Genomic DNA, 6535 nt, shown 5'->3' with positions numbered 1-6535 from the left:
CAAAAAATGAAACACTGACTCCTAAAATGTTTTAATCTGCGCAGAATATTGGACCTAAAAACAAAATGATTTGGACATCTGGGAAAAGTTATCCTGTTTTTGGCACAAATTATATGGCTTCCACACAAGTCCATAATATAGCAATTTGTATGGTTGGAAGCGGGTAGGAGATCAAATTTACCATGATGTGAAACACTCTAAAGCCTCATGTCAAACCCGTATTTCACTAGGGCCAATCATACCATAGTATTTAACATACAGCCGGTTCATTTCTTGCAGTGCCGACATGAAATGCTCCAGCGGATACTGTATATTGGGCCAAGTTCTAATCTGCAAAGCACTGTTCTAGGAGAAAACTTGGTCCATGATATGGAACCTCACACAACTTTGTAGGCTACATGTGCAGTCGTCAAGTACAAGATGATATTAATTACCATTTTTGAGTACCCCCCACCCAAACAAAAGTAGTGAGACAGTGAAGAATTATGGACAAAGCAACTCAACCTAATATTGTCACGCTAGCATAGTGAAGATTATGTATGGCTTGTAGGGACAGAATGAATCACATAGGCTTGTCTGTAAGAGGATGCTCAGCATTGGCACATAAGCCGTATCATGGGCTGCTGCTTTAGAAGAAGCCGTCAATTGTTACCCGTACTTGGTAGCATTATGACCACAGTGGAAAACGGCTGCAATCTCATCATCACACACACCAGCTTTTGTCTTCTCCTGAAAGATGAAGAAGGGATGCACATAGACAGACTTTCTGATATTCTCTCTTAGCTCCTTTTGATCTTTCCAATTACAGGTGGAGATTCCTAAAGCCATCCACAGGCCTTTTTATCCTCTACGGTGAAAAAACGCACAACTGATGTTCCCCAGAAACAAAAGCCTCTCAAACCAGTGAAATGGGATATATCCAAATCAGGAACACAATTTGTAGACATAAAGAGATACAGTTCTCAGAGTAGATCTCCACTGGTTTGATAGTCACAGAAGCTACATTTCCCTTCCCATATGCTCAGGGACATTGTTGGATCTCACAGGGGATAAGCTTTGGCTTTGTAGTAATGGCGGACTAAAGCCGGTGATAAAATATACAAAAGTATATTTTTTCATCTTATGTTTATTAAAGCATTAGCACATGTTTCCCGGATTGCTTAAACTGCAAAAAGTTTCGTTCTACTGCTGTGAAAACAGATCAGGGCTTCCTTTCAAACTGAGCCAATACTTAATTTGTCACATCAGAGGGAAAAGCAAACCATCTAAACAGTAATCTAAAATTTCCCTGCTGCAAGAAGTACAATGTTCTTACAGCCACTACGTGCAACAACAAACAACCTACGATTATATTTAGTTTCCGGGTTGGGCGGGTGAATTAATGATTTTACCTCTAGGTATTTTTGTTGATTGCAAAAGCAAAGTAGCCACCACCTTCCCCGAAGCTAAGTTTATATTTAAGCTGGTCTAACCCTTTAGACGCATAGCGGCCAACCATCTAACGTCTATGAGGGCCTCCCAATTCTACCTTGACAGCAGATGTAGACAAAGATAAGGATTGGTTAGTTGAGTTTCAAGATGCCTGATACTTTTGGTCTTGGGAAGATAAGCCACCACCAGAGGTGTTGGGCAGCAGCTTATCTCCTCTCCCCATTCAGAACCCATGCACACTTGGCTGAGCCAAGCCCGCATTGGTATGGGGGTTCAGGAAACATAGCTTTGAGCTGAAAGCTATCTAATATTTTTGGTTGGTCTTCCGTTCTTGCTTTCTTTTGGAATGCACTTTCTTTTCAAGATACCAGGTTGGACGACTGATGTACAAAAGGCAGCGATGTTTGAATCGGACTCAAAAAGTAGATCCTTCTACAGATGTTCTATGCTTTCTCTTAAAAGTCACTACGACTCAAACAAAAAGTATACTGAAAAGTAAAAATGTTCAAAAAAAAAAAAATCGCCAACTGGACCGCACACAAGTGTGCTAGATTTAGCATGATGGTAATCTACCAAAAGGTAAGTACAGCCAAGAAACTGCTACATAAAAGACCGCAGAATGACATAAACACCACACAAAAAGAATAAATTGGGTTTATCCAGTTTGAAATGTTTATAGTACGCATCCTAATTATTCATTATTATCACTTGCTGGGCTGCTGCTGGGAAAATACTTTGGTCTGTTCTTGAAGACAGACTGCTAATAGTGTTGAGCGAACTGAATAAGTAGAACCCTGTTTTGGATGGAAATCACAGAGGTGAGGAAAAAGAAAAAAAAAAAAAAACAAAAAAAAAAACACATTCACTGAAAAAGCCAAAAATACAATACCTGAAGGTCTGCAAAGCAGACACGGTCGCCATAGGCACGATCGCCATAAGGCAGGCACAATCGCCACCGGCACAATCGCCCACATTATTGTCTGGCTGACTACATATCTTCAGGGCTTAAGGCCATTGCGCCTGCCCTACGGCAATTGTGCCGGTGGCGATTGTGCCTGCCTTATGGCGATCGTGCCTATGGCGACCGTGTCTGCTTTGCAGACCTTCAGGTATTGTATTTTTGGCTTTTTCACTGTTTTGGATGGAGCTTCGCTAAAAGTTTAGTTCAGCGCAAAGTTTTACCCTAAATAGGGTTCTACTGGTTCAGTTCGCTCAACACTAGTCCTGAACACTGAGGCTAACGTCACACCGGCAAGCGCGACATGGGGCAAACTTTTTAGCGAGTAATTGCTGATGTCTATGGTTAGGTACCTAGGTGTTTAGCCACTATCATGACCCGTGTAGGGAAAGAATCTCAGGCCATGTGGCCGCTATAAGGCTACATATCCTACAAACAAGTCTTAAAGCCCATTTACACTCAAAGACAATCTTTCAAATGATTGAAAGATTGACAATTTTAGGGATTGTTATTGTCCATTAGCAGCTTATTACCTTCATTTGCGTGTAAACAAGCCTCCAGCAGCTGTTTGCAAATCCCAGCATGTGATCTGGACTTTGCACTCAGTTGTATTGTCTTTGCGCGAGCTGTCAGCTGAATACAATGTAAACAGCTGCTCCGATGGAGAACACAGCGTGCAGGCCCTGCTATCTCTCTCCGGCTGAAGGATGGATTTTATGCTCACCTAAAAATCATTGTTCAGCCAAAGAGTAAAAGATGGAAGCGTTTAAATGCAATGATTATCATTCAAAAGCCCTCGTTTGAACGGATTTTGAGCACTAATCGCTGCGTTTAAATGGGGCTTTACAGTTCAACGCCTGGTAGTGTTAATCAGCACCAGAAAAGTTTTTTTTTTCTTTTAGGCTAGAGCAACATGGTGACTTTGGCCAATTGAGAGACTGTGGCATTGTGTTACGTGAGTACAGTAGGAGTTGGAGGAGTACCAGGTACAGTGTTTTTGAGTTAAATTAGTTTTAGTTCTTATACTGCTAAACATGATGTAATGATTGTAAATTCATATATTTATTTCCCTTATATTCTCTAGTATGATTGGAGTAACTTTTGATGCTTCCGTTTTGTCCTTTCGCTACGTGACCATCTAGGACTTCTTTTTATTTTTTGCCCTCCCGTCAGTCTGCCTCGTTCGTATTCTCTCAGCAATCATTTGTATTACATAGCTGCCAGTCCTCTAACTTGAAGGACAAGTTTACAATCAATGTCACATGAGTCCTTTATAAATGTTGAACATTATAGAGATGTTAAGGTAATTGCTACTTAAAAGAAGCACGTGTTCTTCCTCCAATACCGTACATCATCATTTTCCTGATAGATGGAAATCTCTCTGCATTTAGACATGTTCTGCAAATCATTTCAATTAAGAAAAAAGTTTCTAGAATAATGTATTTGTAGGCCTTTCATCTATATGCTGTTGGTTATATGTTGTACAGGGATTCGCATCACTCCCGTCACTTACTGTCCTTATTGAGGTCCAATAAGATTTTCCTTTGTCTGTAATAGCGCTAATTGCCGGGCTGCACCTGTGCTTGCAGGTACAGCCCAGCAATTGTAGAGAAAGCGCGAGTGCTAGCGGCAGCCACTAGTCATTGTGTAATAGAAGCCGTTCTCAGACAAACTCTAGAGTTAATATAAAAGTAGTGTATGTTTTTGGAGATGGGAGAAAGAAACAAATGTTTGGCACCGTGTTAGCCAGTAGAGAAAAGTGTGATTGTTCTCAGTAAGAGAAACCAAGCAATCTTGTAGATATGATACCTTTTAATGGCTAACAAAAATACATGATGTTACAGCGAGCTTTTGGATATTCTATCGACCCTTAATCAAAAAAAATCTGAGGGAGGGTCGATAGAAGATCTGAAAGCTCGATGTAACATCATGTATTTTTGTTAGCCATTAAAAGGTATCGTATCTACAAGATTACTTGGCTTCCCTTACTGACAACATTCACACTTTGGAGATGGGAGGAAACTAGAGATGAGCGAGCATACTCACTAAGGGCAATTACTCGAACGAGCATTGTCCTTAGCGAGTACCTGCCCCCTCGGAAGAAAAGATTCGGCTGCCGACGTGGGGGAGCGGTGATTTGCAGGAGGGAGCGGGGGGGGGGGGGGGGGGGGGGGGAGATCTCTCCTCCGTTCCTCCCCGCTCTCCCCCGCCCCCCGCCGGCAACCCGAATCTTTTCTTCCGAGCGGGCAGGTACTCGCTTAGGGCAATGCTCGCTCGAGTGATTGCCCTTAGCGAGTATGCTCGCTCATCTCTAGAGGAAACCCATACAAACACAGGAAGAATATACACAGAAGGAGCCACAAACATGTCTGACCGAGAACATGCTGTGGGAGAGGAAGAGCCTGGGAATGCTCTAGAATCAGCTCTTAAGTCACATGGAAATGTTCATTCCTACCTCTCTAGTCAATAAAAATGGGCACAAGGTTCTGAGAATACTGGAAACAGAAACCGAGTGCCACCAGGAAGGCCCCCCGCAGCAGCCCCATGACCTTGTATAATACACTGCACACGTTAGTGCAGACAAAAAGGATTGCGCTCTACTAGACGTTACAACTTCTCCAACTATTTTTTTATATTCTTTGCTTCAAACAATGCGTATTCTTCCTCAAACACCGCACGCTCTAGATATGGCATTTTTACAATGTTTCTCTATAGAACATGAAAAACGACAGAAAAAAAGCACGCTACAAAAATAATCTCATATGTAAAACACAAAATCTGTTTGTCCGTGTCCTAGACAGAAGCACAGTTCTGGTCCGATTTGTGCAAAATTTTGCATGAGTGTTCTTCAGCGCCCGGCGACAAATACTGGCGGAATTAAATATTGAAAACTCACCGACTTCCCCAGTAATTTTTTGTTGCTAACAGCAACTAATCACAGTGCAGCTTTTATTTCTTATACTGCTGAGGTAACATGAAAGCTGCGCTGTGATTGGTTGTTACATATTATACTGCTGAGGTAACATGAAAGCTGCGCTGTGATTGGTTGCTATATATTATACTGCTGAGGTAACATGAAAGCTGCGCTGTGATTGGTTGTTACATATTATACTGCTGAGGTAACATGAAAGCTGCACTGTGATTGGTTGCTATATATTATACTGCTGAGGTAACATGAAAGCTGCGCTGTGATTGGTTGCTATATATTATACTGCTGAGGTAACATGAAAGCTGCGCTGTGATTGGTTGCTATATATTATACTGCTGAGGTAACATGAAAGCTGCGCTGTGATTGGTTGCTATATATTATACTGCTGAGGTAACATGAAAGCTGCGCTGTGATTGGTTGTTACATATTATACTGCTGAGGTAACATGAAAGCTGCACTGTGATTGGTTGCTATATATTATACTGCTGAGGTAACATGAAAGCTGCGCTGTGATTGGTTGCTATATATTATACTGCTGAGGTAACATGAAAGCTGCGCTGTGATTGGTTGCTATATATTATACTGCTGAGGTAACATGAAAGCTGCGCTGTGATTGGTTGCTATATATTATACTACTGAGGTTACATGTAAGCTGCGCTGTGATTGGTTGTTATATATTATACTGCTGAGGTAAAATGAAAGCTGTGCTGTGATTGGTTGTTATTTATTATACTGCTGAGGTAAAATGAAAGCTGCGCTGTGATTGGTTGCTATGTCTTAAACTATTGAGGTAAAATGAAAGCTGCGCTGTGATTGGTTGTTATATATTATACTACTGAGGTTACATGAAAGCTGCGCTGTGATTGGTTGTTATATATTATACTGCTGAGGTAAAATGAAAGCTGCATTGTGATTAGTTACTATTTCTTATACTACTGAGGTATAATGAAAGCTGCACTGTGATTGGTTGCTATGGGCAACACAGATTCTGTTTTGGACAACTTTCTCATTGGTGCTCGGCTCATTGTTGTGGCCTCCTTTGTATATTCCCGGACTGCCTGGGTCCATCTAGTACATGATAAAGAACACTACCAAAAACATTCCCTATAAAAATATTTTTCATTGCTTTATTTTAGTAGTATACAAAAAAATGCTAGAAAGGTGTGAAAGGGAGGCTTTAAAGGGGCGATCTCATCTCAGTTAGTTATGCCCCAGGC

The sequence above is a fragment of the Eleutherodactylus coqui genome, chromosome 9, assembly GCF_035609145.1.
Source record: "Eleutherodactylus coqui strain aEleCoq1 chromosome 9, aEleCoq1.hap1, whole genome shotgun sequence".
NCBI lineage: Eukaryota > Metazoa > Chordata > Amphibia > Anura > Eleutherodactylidae > Eleutherodactylus > Eleutherodactylus coqui.
The sequence above is the reverse complement of the archived record's forward strand: the minus strand, read 5'-3'. Positions refer to the sequence as shown.